The 14,648-nt window shown below is 45.0% G+C and overlaps 1 protein-coding gene across 11 annotated transcripts in view; it reads right to left on the reverse strand.

The window, feature by feature from the left end:
- Positions 1-14,648, reverse strand: part of B3GALT1 (beta-1,3-galactosyltransferase 1) — a 504,258-nt gene that overhangs the window by 50,488 nt on the left and 439,122 nt on the right. The window contains exon 3 of one of the 11 annotated variants that reach the window (XM_077319826.1): positions 7,495-7,569. The exons of the other annotated variants lie outside the window; for them this stretch is intronic. The gene's annotated coding sequence lies outside the window, so the exon portion shown is untranslated. The remainder of the gene's footprint in view (positions 1-7,494; positions 7,570-14,648) is intronic. 11 annotated transcript variants of the gene reach the window in all.

A 14,648-nucleotide genomic window follows, 5' to 3' on the forward strand; every position in this document is an offset into this window, starting at 1 on the left:
TCTTGCCCACCATCTGCTGTCACAGCTGCCCACATGGCTTGTATCTCCTTTCATCAATGGTGGTATGTGGTAGGTGCAGCTAGGAGTGCCACTATCATGGCACCAAGGAATGCTGAGGCTTTAGGGACTTGTGCTGCAGGGAGTGGAAGGATGTGACTGCAGGCATCAGAGAAGATGTGTGGGGAGGGAGTGAGCAACAATGGACCCCATCAGAAGTCATGGGCCCTGGCAGCTGTTCCACCTCAGGGAATGCTAACGCCAGCTCTGTCTCCTATACGGGATGGGATAAGGCTACTGATCTCAAGGACTCTCAGGGAAAACAACTGGCTTGCAAGAATATCATTGGCCTCCAGAGTATTCTGCATTGGTTTGGTTCAAGCAGCGATATTTGAACAATGAATCTTTTCTGGATGTATAATGCATACCAAACATCTTCAATCAATTATGTGTTTTTATGTGTTGCTCAAAAGCTAAACATTTATTCAAAGACTGGCACTACATAGCAAATGGAAGACACAAGAACCTTTTACAAAATCAGCCACGATAGCTAGTGAAGAGTTAACCATTTGACATCTGCAACGAGAGTTTAAAAAAAGAACAGCTCGTAACAGTAGGAGCCAGAAAGCTGCAGCATCCAAATCTATATAGCCTGTGGAAATGAATATTTTTTTTTGCAGAAGATGCTCGAAAGCCAGTTCAACAGCACCGTTCCTTTTGCAAACAAAGTGTTATTCCAGTCTAAATCCTTTAATAACAATGAACAAGGGTCTCTAAGATTTGTAATCCTGTGGTTACATTTGCAATGGTGAAAGGGGTGGTTGCCACAGGAGGTGTGACCTAATGAAATACCTTCCTCTTTGAATGCAAAAGAATCATAGGAGAGAAAAAGAGAAGAAGGGAGCAGGGATGGGAATGAACTGGCTCACAAACCAAAAGGAAGATGTCTTCCCTAAAAATTTATCAAACTTTTGGCTAGTTCGGTTTGGCTGTTTGGCTATAGCCAGTTAAACCTAACAGCATGAAGCATGAAGTCTGCCTCCTTCGAAAGGAGGGAGGAAGCAAAATAGCTGCCAGCCATTTAAATCTAACAGCTGACCAGCAGATCTGCTCAGTGGTTAGGTTTAAATGGTGGGAAGACATTAACCCCTTTGATATTCCCCTCCTCAAAGAAGGGGAAATAAAATAGAAGAGTTAAGTAATTGGCAGCCAATTGGCCAGCGGACCTGCTCGGCCATTAGATTTAAATTAGGGATATGCACTAAAGGTCCAATCTGGACCGATGTGGTTTTGGCCAAAGCTGCTTCAGTCCACCTTGGCTTCAGCCGAAGTGGCCAAAGTGCGTCAGCACCAATTAAAGTCAATGGCACCATTGACTTTAATGGGAATTATGGCTTTTCTGAATTTTCTGGGGTCTGGGGGAGTGGGGGTTTAAGTTAAAGCCTCCAAACTTTTAGGGCCACTCTGGAAGGCTCTTGCCTGATGTCTCTCCAAATGTCAAAAAGATTGGACCAAGGGGTCCAATTCTAGGGGCTCCCAAAGAGGGTGCCCCATCCGCTCCATTATATCCTATGGGACATTCTGTCTATTGGATATAATGGAGAGATGGAGCACCCTCTTTGGGAGCCCCTAGAATTGGACTCCCTGGTCCAATCTTCTTGAAATTTGGAGGAGATACAGGGAAGAGCCTCCCACAGCTACCCTGCAAGTTTGAAGGCTGCGACTTAAACCACCACCCCCCAGGCCACGGGAAAGGTGGAAACCTCAAAAATCCCCAAAACAGGGGAGGGACTCTCTCTCAATCTGGTCTCGCATTCAGATGCCACCCTCCAGGCAGGAGATGATGGCAACAAACAGGATTTGTTGTTCATCATGCAGAGAGCAGTTCCTTCCCATTCCCATCACCTCCCTGTGGGAAAAGGGACACGGCATGTCAGAGCTGCAGGGGAAAGCTGTGGCTGGCTGCCCAAGCAATGCTTGGGTGTCAGCCTCCAGGTGAGAACTGAAGATCCACTGAGGTCCACTCAGAGCTCACCTGGGTTCCCCTGGAAATCAGGGGTGCCTGCCAAGGTGGTGGTGGGGAAATATCTCTGCACCACAACCAGAGTACAACAAAGGCCACCCAGGGAACTGTATCCAAAGTTGGCAACCAACAAAAACAAGGACAACAACTGCAATGAACTACTAAGTCTTAAGCTGTAAAAAGAGAACCACCACCAAGCAGGCAAACAAACACTGCCGCCCTGCCCCCCCCCCCCCCACAACCACACCACCACTGGCCTAGAATATAAATGGATTTAAACAACCAATTTTAAAAAGAACAGAAGCACCCCTTGAACCAGGCAAACAAACTCTGCCCTGCCTCCCCAACCAGAACAAGAAAAAACAATTTAAACAACCTTCCTTAAACTCCAGTACAAACATAGCAGCATCCCCCCCAAAAAAAACAGGCAGGTGCCCTGCCCTGCCCCTGCCCCCCAAACAACAGCAGTAACAACAAAAACAACAATGGACCCCAAACCCACCCCACCCACAGAAACCCAAAGAGAATACTTTTTTTTGGGAAAACAAGAAGTCAAGAAGAGAGAGAAGAACAAAAAAAGCTAGAGGAGAGAGGAGTCCCTTGGTTAAACCACGAGATGTCTTCTCCAGTGATGATCCTTCAGAGTTCAGCACAACAAGGCAGCCAGCCACCAAGACCAGCGGTCTGGGAGTCAGACTCAAAGAATCTGTCTCTCTATCTGAGCTCCAGGTCACCTCAGCAGCAGCAGCCAGCCCAGGAACAGAACAGAGCAGATAAGAGACCTCCTAGCCTTCAATAGTCTCTTGGCCATGCAAAGATTTTCAAAAAGGAAAAACCTTCTCTGATTGGCCAATAAATGTTTCTTGCCCAACCTGCCTCCCTATTGGCTAACTTCCCCCCCCCCAGACCTCCACCTACCTGTTTTGTTTTGTTTTGTTTTTGCAGCAAGCAAGCTTCTATAAGCTGCAAGGCCCATCATTGCAATTGCATTTGCAGAAGCAAATGCATTGCAATGATTGGCTGGTCTCTCTGTAGGAGGCCATTGGTCTCCCAGAGACTCTCCATCCTCCCCTTTGCCCTGGATAGGCCCGGGCAATGGGTGGGAAGACCGGGCAGGAACAGCCAGGGCTGGGATGGGAAGTCTCTTTAAATTTTAAAAGGCCGCCAGTCTGAAGCAGCCAAATTGTTTTGAAGCAGTCTGAATTGCTGCTTCAGCTCCAGGTTTTTGGTGGTGGTGGTGGTGGGATAATTCGGATCACCTGAAGCGATCTGTCTCCAAATCAGGGCCACTTTGGACAGATTCTGCCCAATTCAGACTGAATCACATAATCCTAATTTAAATGACGACAAGCCTTTAAACCTTTTGTTTCACTCCTTTCTCTTTTGAAATAGGCAGAAGCAAAGCCAAGGGGTTAAATGGCTGTCAGTCATTTAAATCAAACCACTGAGGAGGTCTGTTAGTGATCTGTTAGATTTAAATGGCTGCCAGCCATTTAACCCTTCAGCTTTGCTTCCCTCTTTTGTTGGGGGGAGGGTCAATGGCTGCCAGTCATTTAAGCCTAACTCCTGACTAGTGGACCAGCTTAGAAGCTAAGTTTAAATGGCTGGGAACCATTAAACCCTTTGGTTTCACTCTTCCCCTTTCAAAGCAGTGGGGAGAAAAACTGAATGGTTTAATGTTTGACAGCCGTTTAAACCTTGCAGGGTGGTCCCTGACCCCTTTCTCCTGGCCATGGTGAACTATGGCTGGGAGAACAAAGGAACTGAACTAACCAGTCCAGCTCACTTTTTCTAGGGGAGGGAGGAAAGACTGTTGGCTCAGTTTGGGGGTTTGGTGTGTGTGTCATCCCCAAACCCAATCAACCTTTTAAAGGTTCATGCCCATCCCTAGAAGGGAGTGATGTAAGTGAAAATAAAGAAAGAAAAGGCTGAGAAGGGAGAAAGGAAGATTGAGGGATTAAAAAGGGGGGGCTTATCATTCCTCCCAATCCTCCAATGGCTATAGCTACATTGCAGCCATCGAAAGCCCTTTCCTTTGAATGAAGGCTGACCCTCCTTGGTCTGATCTGTTCTCCTTTCTCCAACCTGGGACAAACTTGTTTGTGATTCTGTAAATAAATTTACCCTGAGTTTGGTATGGCATCGCGTAGCAGCACATCATAAGGCAAAACAGAGCTTCATTGAAGGAAATGGTTGGCTATGGATGCAGAGTATGGAAGAATTAGGGTTTGTTTCTCCTTCCACCATTGGGAATCTAAGATGGAGTTTAATGATGTTTTGAAATCCTAGCTTGCAGACAGTAGTCATATTCCAACTCACCCTGTTGTCTGCATTTGCATATCACAGTGGAGTTTGTTTCATTCTTCATCAAAAGGGAGGATGAAAGAGGAAGGTGGGGGCAAAGGCCTGACACGCAAATTGAGCTCACACTAGGGATACCAGTCCCCAGGGGGGGCCTGAGGATCCAATGGTTTTACAGCTCATCTCCAGGCGATAGAGATCAGCTCCCCTGGGCCTATTATGCGTGGCCGCTGAAACAGCGGCATGGAGAACGCGGAGGAGGAAGAACCGAAGCAAACCGCTTACGCACGGGATGGAACGCAACGGTGGCAAAACCCAGATTATCTGATTATGCACACCGCTACTCCGGAGCCGCTTCTGGTTGCGCCCTGGTCCTGGGAAGCTCCACTTTCTTCTGCATCTCGCTAACGCAGCTTTTTTGGCAGCATACGTTGACTCTGCGCCCGGTTGCCGCCTGCAGCGTGCATAATTGGTTATTTTAGCTGCCACGATTCCACCCCGAATGCAGACCTTCCACTCCGTGCATAATGGGCCCTGGAGAGAAAGGCTGCATTGGAGGGGGGACTCCACAGCACTGAGGCCTCTCCCCACCCCAAATCCTGCCCACTCCTGGCTCCACCCCCAAAGTCTCCAGGTATCTCCGAACCCTAGCTCCTACAGGTTGCGGCAAACTGGTTTATGGGCTGGCTGAGTGCGGCCAGTCTGTCTTGGCTGAGCATAGTGGGAGATACTTCTTGCCGTATCTGCTTACCTCCAGCACCAATACTTTTGCACAGTTCAAAATAAATAATGAAGTGAGCTCTTTATGACAGCCGCTGGATTTGGGGGGGCAGCCTACAAATGTGTTATAAATGTTTTAAATGCTATTACAGTTTTCCAATCTGAGTAATATTCACATCCTTTGGCACGTCTTCACAAAGAGCAATGTGCATTAGGAATAACGTAATTTAGAAAGCCAGCATTTCAGCTGGCAAGCGTGTTTTGATTATACCCCCTATGCCCCAGTGTGCGATTCCACTCTAACGTAAAATGTTTCAGCTTTAATAGTTCCCTCACCTTCCAAATCTGCAAGGTCAATTATATTCAAAGTATTTCACATCCTTTTAAAAAGGGCCCTCAATCTGGGTTTCTTTCCTTCTCTGTTTATCTGTTGGCTCCATTCTATCTGTACTGCTTAAATTGGTTGTTATCTCCTGTAACCCTCATTGTTGCTTTCAGTTACCTGTGCCTTTTAGACGTCCCAGTAAATAAACTTCATGAATGAATGCCAATTGCATGTGCCTCAGCATGACTTTCATGAATGGATACCAGCCTGAAGGTGGGATCTGAGGATCCCCCAGAATTCCAGCTCATGTCCAGTCTACAGACATCAGTTTCCTTGGAGAAATGGAGGCTCTGGGGTGTGGGTTCTATGTCACTGTATCCCACTGAGGCTCCTGTTCTCCCCAGGCTTCATCTACAAATCTCCAGAAGTTTCCCAACCTGGATCTGGCAACTCCACACACACCCTATCCCCTGTTGGCAGGGTTTAAATAAGTAAAGGAATTGTTGAGCACCAAGCTGCTTAAAAGAACAACACGGTTGTATTTAGAAGAGAAACAACGGTGGAAAGAGAGAGGAGAGAAAGTCCTACCTGTCTGTCTAACTGTTGTTCTTTCTGCTCATTCTGTCTGTTGTGGAGGCAAGCAGGAAGGAACTGTATTCGAGCAGGAAGGCTCCGAATGAAGCAATCAGGAGACTATTTGAAAAATATCAGGAAGTTGCTAATCTAACTATGCTAAATACACATCTCTTCCAATGCCCCCTGTAGGAGACTCTTGATATTTTCTTCAATCATGCACACTACAGATCTTGCATATTCCAACACTCCCTGCCAAGGGGGACCTAATAACCCTACTTTCATGCTTCCACGGCATCCTGAAATTCCCCTCAAATCCTTTCTTTGGGGGTCCCCAAGGAGCAGGTTTCAGAGGCATTTTGAACTAGCAGGAGAGAGGAAGCTGCAAGTCCATTAAAGAGGCTAAGAGAATGACCAAGGAACTTCTGCTGTAAAGTAAGTAGATGATCTTAGTCAAGGCCCTGTTCCCTGAACTGTTTTCTGATGTCACAAACACACAAAACAAACAAACACCAAACAAACCTGGGTTACCGTAAAGCTTATGCAACCCCATGTGGATCTGCACATTTCCTTTTAGGAAGCCTTTGTTCTACCACAGACGGTGAGAATTTCAGCTCTTGAGCAAACTGGGTTGGTGCACAAACAACAACCCAGAATCCTGGACGTGTATCCGACCACTCTGCTCAGCAAAATGTGGAGCTTCCCTGGAGTTTATGGAGTGCTGCTCTGATGAAAAGAGTCCTTCTGAAGAACTAGGCAAGTTAGAAGAAGACTCTTCAGGCAGGAGAGACACCTAAGACTTTGCAAGCACAATGACAGGATATAGGTCCAATATTCTCATATTTCACCCTTATTTGCAACCTTAATTTTGGAAGGGGACAAAAAGCCCAGTTTGTAAAAGTGTAGAGATGCCAGTCCCTAGGTGGGACTAGGGGGGTCCCCCTGGAATTGCAAGTCATCTCCAGACTAAGGAGATCCATTCCCCTAGAGAAAATGGCTGCTTTGGTGGGTGGGCTCAATAGCATTATACAAGACTGATATTCCTCCCCTCCCCAAATCCGACCCACTCCTGGCTATACCCCCAAAGTCTCCAGGTATTTCCTTACACAGAGCTGACAATCCGATTCAAGTGACTACATTTGGACCTCATAAACAAGTATAGATACATCAGACACTTCATGTGTTTGGAACTGCTACAGAAATTCTAAACATTAATGAACAATGCAAACATCTCCTTCTGTAACTACAAATGAAATGGCTACTGCAGGCCACGTGGATGTGCATATGCAGAGAGTTATGCTAGTGATCTAGCATTATTGTGCTGTGAGCTAGTGCATTCCTTACTTCTCTGGCCCACCTGAGTCCCACAGTTCTTTCCTAAATAAAAGGTAATCCTGGCCAGTGCTGTTGCTAGGGTTGCCAAACTCCAGGTGGTGACTGGAGATCTCCTGGGATTACAATTGATCGCTAGACAATACAGATCAGTTTACCTGACCACTTTGGAATGTGGATGCTATGGCGTTAAACACTGTTGAGGTCTAACCCCAAACCCTACCTTCTCAAGGCTCCACCTCCCAAAGTCTCCACCCTGGACCTGATAACTGCAGTTGTTGCAACCATAACACGAATGCTGGGCAGAAAAGGAAGAGCACATGTCAAGTTCCTGACCTCTTAACCATATTTAGCTTAATATTTGCACCAGCCTGTAGTCAAATATTCCTCCCATCCATGTATTTGATATTTCCTCTTTTTCTGGCATCATAACATGCAATCTAACTGCACAAACAGAATCTTATGTGTGCAATTTTTCTGTCTTGAATTCCCATTCTTTTTGCTCTACATACTGGGCTGGGCCCAACCAGCTTTTCCATTGGTGAAACATTGAGGAAAGAATCCTGATTGAGGAGAGAGGCTACTCTGAGGATCATAAGATCTGCACACCCAAAAGCTATGTGGGACAGGAACTGTGAAAGGAAAGGGAATGGGATGACTGCATGGAAAAGCTGGCAGGATCCAACCTGTGGATTTTATCCCAATTTGCAGAGACATGTTAGCTCAGTGCAAAACGAGCCCAGCTTATCTATGAGCCTTTGGTTCGTTTCGTCTGGGAAAGCAAAAATGCGCTGTAGTTTCCCCCACATGCGGCTTGGATGAAAAATGTATTTCATAAAAGTCGTTTCATAACATTCTTGGCTAGTGCTGCAGACCCAAGAGATCAAGAGAGTTATCCAAAACCTGGACCTTTTGGTAATTGATTTCGTCTGCAAGCAAGAGCATCAGGCCGGGGTTTTTAAGGCCCAAGTCACATCAGCACAGTTGTCGGCATGGAGTTCTTACTCCGGCCTGAAGGATTTCTTAGCGCAACTACCCAATGGAAAGTCATTTCCCCATGCCAGGGCTGCCCCATCATACCCTTTCCACCATCATCTTAAAATCTTTTCAGTACGCACAATTAGCAGATTAAAGATGCTGAGAGTTCTTTTAATTGGTCTGTTAATCACGTAATGGCATGAGCCAGGGACAAACATGATAGTAAGCATGCCGGTCAAAGCACTGCCCCTCATTTCCCCCCAGGGGATGCTGAGTATGGCTTGGCTACCGAAGCAAACATAGACCTCTGGCATGAATGAATCGACCACACAGTTTACCAACCACAAGGTAGGGGAAAGAGCTGGTTTTTATACCTTTCTTTTCTTTACCTTAAGGCAGGCTTTCTCTTGATGGCCCCGGGAGGATTCCCCAAATGGGTGGGAGTTAATATTTAATAAATATTTTAAATTTGTTAAACATTTATTGGGAGCTATGACAATATATGGTCATAATAAAATCAGAGTTCAGTAGCACCTTTAAGACCAACAAAGATTTATTCAGGGCGTGAACTTTCGAGTGCAAGCACTCTTCCTCAGAGTATGATCTCCTTACATGACAGGGAATATATAGCAAAAATCCTCATATTGTATCAGGTCATATCAACCTACCTCACCAATGGCCAATGATGGGCCGGGAAGGGGCCCCAGATGGGCATGTACCCAGCTATGCTTCCCAACCATATTCTATACCAGTGGTCCGCAACCTTTTTCAGGCTGCGGACCGGCGGCAGCGGAAATGGCAATCGCCCGGCCGCACATGCGCGGCACTCCCGCGGCACAGGCGCAGCCGGGTCCCGGAAGTGCCACACATGCACATGCACGACCCAGCTGTGCATGTGGACATGCGTGGGAGTGCCGCACATGTGCATTTGTGGGTACGCATAGCGCAAACTTGCATGCGCGGCCCAGCCCTGCGGAGGCAGGGAGCTGCGGCCCCATGCCAGGGCCTTCGCGGCTCGACACCAGGCCGCAGCCCAGTGGTTGGGGACCACCGTTCTATACAATCATACCACTGCTAGGGGTTCTTGAAGCCTGAAGAATATTTCATGGGTTTCTCAAAAGTAAAACATTTGAGGAAGGCTGCCTTAAGGAGTCTCAAAGGGGCTTACAATCACATCCCTTTCCTTTCCCCACCACAGGCACCTTGTGAGGGAGGTGGGGCTGAGAGAGCCCTGATGTTACTGCTTGGTCAGAACGGCTTTTATCAGCCATGGCGAGCCCAAGGTCACCTGGTTGCATGTGGGGGAGCACGGAATCAAACCCTGCTCGCCAGATTACAAGCCCACACTCCTAACCACTACACCAAACTGGTTTTGATAGCAGAGATCAGTTTCCCTGGAGAAAATGGCAGCTTCAGCAGGTGGCTTCTATGACCTCACTTCCCTACCGAGCTCCCTCACTTCCTCATCCCCCATTCTTCCCCAGGTGTAGGGTCGCCTGTCTGCAGGTGGTAGCTGGATATTTCCTAGGATTACAGCTGATTTCCTGGCAACAGAGATCAGTTCACCTGCAGAAAATGGCTGTTTTGGAAGGTGGACTCTATGGCATTATGCCCCCATTGAAGTCCCTCCCCAAATTCTGCCCTCTTCAGGCCCCCCCAAATCTACAGGTATTTCCTAATCTGGAGCTTGCAAATCTACACAGGCTCAGTGTCCAAATATTTTCAAAGATGGAGTTCATAACTATATTGGCTATAGGTTACAGGTTGATTATTGTTGTTAAACTGAACCTAACATTCGGAAGAGACTGTGGGATGCGGAGCATTCAGCCCCAGAAACTGGATTAAGACATATAGAGTATATAAGTGTTGTTACTCATTCTGGGCCTTCTGCACACAGTACAAAAATATCCACTGGAACTCTTGTCCTCTGACTTCCTCTCCTATAAAATGAATTGTCTAGTTTGCCTTCTTTCGTTTGAGTAATGCTGTCACTATGGAGAGGGGGAGGAAAAAAGAGGCAACCGCTACAAATCTGAGCTAATGTATGTTTATTCTTCAGGAAATATTTCTCTTCTGAAACCCTAATAAACACAGCTCCCTGATCCTGGAATGGGCCTCGTGATATATGACCATGAGTATTTTTAATCAGACTAGATCTATTATTTTCAGTTCTATCTCTCTCGTAGATGGCAATGAATTCTACTAGTCCTAGATGTACTTTCTCTTCCTCTCTCCACAATGTTCACGTAAAACAAAACCCTGCATTAACCCTCACGGATACTCTTTTACAATACTGTTCTTTTAAAAATGGGGTCCAAGCCAGCCTGGTGCAGTGGTTAAGAGTGGTGGGCTCTAATCTGGAGAACTGGTTTTGATTCCCCATTCCTCCTCCACATGCAGTTGGATAACCTTGGGCTAGTCACAGTTCTCATAGAGCTGTTCTCACAGAGTTCTCTTAGATCTTTCCTCAGCCCCACCTACCTCACAGTAGACTGTCTAAGAAATGGTATCTAATCTCTTCAACAATGAAACATATAAATAAAATAATTATCGACTGTTGAAAATATGGTCTATGGAATGTGGATTATTTCCCTTTTTGGTCAAAGCAGTAATCACAGACATAGAATCATAGTCTTGCCCATCTGAACTGTTAGGCAGGGATATGCTGAAGAAGACAGTTCTTTAAATATTCTAGTCACAGGTCATTGTAGAATCATAGAATAAGAGTTGGAAGGTATCTCCTGGGTCATCTAGTCCAACCCCCTGCATTATGCAGGACACTCACCACCCTATTGCTCATCCACAGCCTTAAGCCTTCACAGAATCAGCCTCTCCATCAGATGGCTACCCAGCCTCTGTTTAATAATTTCCAAAGATGGAGAACCCACCACCTCCTGAGGAAGCCTGTTCCACTGAGAAACTGCTCTGTCAGGAACTAATTCTGGATGTTTAGATGGAATTTCTTTTGAATTAATTTCATCCCATTCGTTCTGGTCTGTCCCTCTGGGGCAAAAGAGAACAATTCTACTCCATCCTCCATATGGCACCCTTTTAAATACTTGAAGATAGTTATCAGATCCCCTCTCAGTCGTCTCCTCTCCAGGCTAAATAGACCAAGCTCCCCCAACCTATCTTCATATGTCTTGGTCTCCAAAACCCTCACCAGCTTTGTTGCTCTCCTCTGGACACGCTCCAGTTTGTCTACATCCCTCTTCAACTTAATTTACTATTTATTATTAACAGATCCTTGGGGGGCAGGCACTGGGAAGACTCAATTGTTGATAGAGATTTTAAGAATTGGCAATAAATATATTATTTCTTGCTTGAATGGAATAAGAACATAGGTGGAAAAGCCACCCAAATTGCAGAAATTACACAGCAATTGTTAAACATTTGTTTCACGACTGAGATGACAAAATTAACCATTTTTTGTTTTGTTTTTTAGAGAGCACCAAAGGAGAAAGACAACTAATGATTTTCTGAAGAAATTTCTTTTAAAAAGTTGTTTTCTCCATTATATACTTCATTACTTTCTTCTGTTCCTTAGCCGGGATGATGAATTCAAATCAATAAATCTTCTACAGAAAATGAGAACCCTAGCTGAACGAATATCCTGTCACATTTATTCCTGCAACTCTTCTCCTCGGGGGGATCCCTGAAGCCAAGAAAATCTAAAGTGTCATCACAGAAGCCGGACAAACAACACATCCACACAAAGGTCAACAAGATCGCTTTGCTACTGACTACTAATTTGGTGATACATGGACATTTAAGTCGGAAGCTAGGGATTAGAAGTCAAGTGTTAACTTTTAAGGTTCAGATGACCATCCCTGACATGATCCCAGCTACCTGGGGATCCCCTGGAATTATAGCTCATCTCTTGGTGAAAGAGATCAGTTCCCCTGGAGAAAATGGCTGCCTTGGAGTTGATTCCATAGCATCATACTCCATGGAGGAGAGCCAGTTTGCTCTAGTGCTTAAGGGCAGTGGCCTCTAATCTGGAGAGCCGGGTTTGATTCTCCACATGCAGCCAGTTGGATGACCCTGGACTAGTCACAGAGCTGTTCTTACAGAGCAGACTTCTCAGAGCTCTCTCAGCCCCTCCTACCTCATATGGTGTCTGTTGTAGGAAGAGGAAGGGAAGGTGATTGTTAGCCACTTCAAAACTCCTCTGGGCATGAAAAGCAGGGTATAAAAACCAACTCTTCTTCCTCCTCCTCCCCAAATCCTGCCCACTCCCAGCTCCACCCCAAAGGTATTTCCCAACCAAGAGCTGGTGACCCCAGTCAAAAACTGTGTCACAAAATCACAAGGCTGTTAAAATGCAAGTAGTTTAAAATTCCTGTGAAGAGGATGCTCTTAAATAAAAGTTAGTGCTCTTAAGTAGAATATTAAAAAGTCCAAATTAGCATCTGTAGCAAAGAATAAGTAGCACCTTCGAAACTAGACTAGTATAATAAACAAAGTAAAATATCCACTGTAGCATTTTGGCATGCAAATCACTCTTTTTAAAAATAAACATTTACATCAGTGGTTCTCAGCTTGAGGGTCGGGACCCCTTTGGGGGTCGAATGAACCTTTCAGAGGGGTCACAACAGGGCAAGCAGCTTGGCAGGGGGGGCATCATCCACACGAAAACCTTGTGGGGTAGATCGAGATAGAGTGTTCATCTGTCTGGAGCAGTGGAAAAGAGAGAGATCGGCATGGTGGGACAAGAGGCAGAACTGAACTGAGAAACCCGGGGGGGGAAACCAATTTATATACAATCATGAACAATGGGTCTTCACGCCATTGGTCAGTTTCTATTTAACTTCTGTGAAAGAACGCTTGCATAATTTTATGGTTGGGGGTCACCACAACATGAAGAATTATATTAAAGGATCGCGACATTAGGAAGGTTGAGAGCCACTGATTTACATTTATAGAGTGAGATGGGGAATTTTACATCTTGGTCTTGGAATACACTGCTCAGACAAATGACCTTATTAAAGACAGCCGGACAGGTGTGAAATCAGTGCACTTCATACTAGAGATGGGCATGAATGAAAACTAATGAAAATGCATAGACAGATGGCCAAAGCTCTATTTTATAAATGCCACTAAGAAATTTTCTTATCAGGTCAGAAGAGTCAAATGCAAGGCAGGCATCTCTCCCCCCCCCCCCCATTATTTGAAAAGGTGGGCACAGGCTATCTAGGTATTATTATCGTGCAGTCTCATTTTAAATTTGTGTTTTGTTCTCAGTATTTAACCTTTAATGGTTAACCACAGAATTATTTAGAACACGAATTTCAATTTATTTAATAATGTGTGTTCTAGATCATCTTTAAATCAAAATTAAAAAGACTACAGAATTATTCCCTCTGCATGTATTTCTACATTTTTTATGCTTGTGACACATCGGGCTGATTCCTACTGTAGTGGCCTCATGAAATCTATGGAGGCCAGACAGAAACGCTAGAACGTGTATTATTACACTGTCCTATTTATAACACCATCAGAGGCAATTTAATACAGCCAGTCTTTCCTCACTTGATAAAGTTAAAACCCTATTTAACAATGAAATTGTCAAACAACTCTCCACATGCTAAGCCCTGTGCTGCTCCTATTAAATTGTGTAGTATATATATAGGACAGAAAGTATCTCCTCCGATCTAACTGACTCGTTACTTTGCACACGGTGTTTCAACGATAGGTTTTATACAGTTGGTTTTAATATATTCCTGTAAACACATTTCTTGCCATTTACTTATATTTTAAATGTATCTTTACAGTTTGGTCTGAAAGACCATAAATTAATTTGTTGTTGAGGAGGCCTATTTACTTCTTTTGTCAGACTTTCGTGCTTTATTGTGCTTTCATATTTTACTATGTTTCATGCATCAGAACTCTAAGGGCCATTCCGCACCCAATAAATATAGTGAAATGCTTACCTTGTGAAGATACCATATTTGGGGGGGTTTGCACGACATTGCCTACATCCAGCATCCAAGCAGCAAACCGGTAGCTACATCCAACCGGTAGCACTAGCTGGGGAATCGCATAAAGTGGATTCCCCAGCCTAAAAAGCACGAGCTACAGGGGCAAACCACACTCTAAGGAAATGTGTGGAGGCAAAGAAGCACCATCTCAGCCTTCAATGTACTGCCCTCGAACCCACCTCTCTCTCCCGGGGACATTTTTTTTTAAGCAAACTGCCTGGAGCAACGAATTGGCTTTCAATTGCGTAGGCAACGCAAAAAAAAATTCTCCACAGTTTAAACAGGAATGAGATTAATTTTTAAAAAAGATTCCAGACTCGTGATTCCATAAGGGGTGGCATTATAAAAAGCACTGTGCATCTATGATTAGATGCATAGGTGTTTCAATGGAGAACTTAAAAAAAAATAATTAGCTGGC

This window comes from Paroedura picta, chromosome 2 (genome assembly GCF_049243985.1).
Source record: "Paroedura picta isolate Pp20150507F chromosome 2, Ppicta_v3.0, whole genome shotgun sequence".
Classification (NCBI taxonomy): domain Eukaryota; kingdom Metazoa; phylum Chordata; class Lepidosauria; order Squamata; family Gekkonidae; genus Paroedura; species Paroedura picta.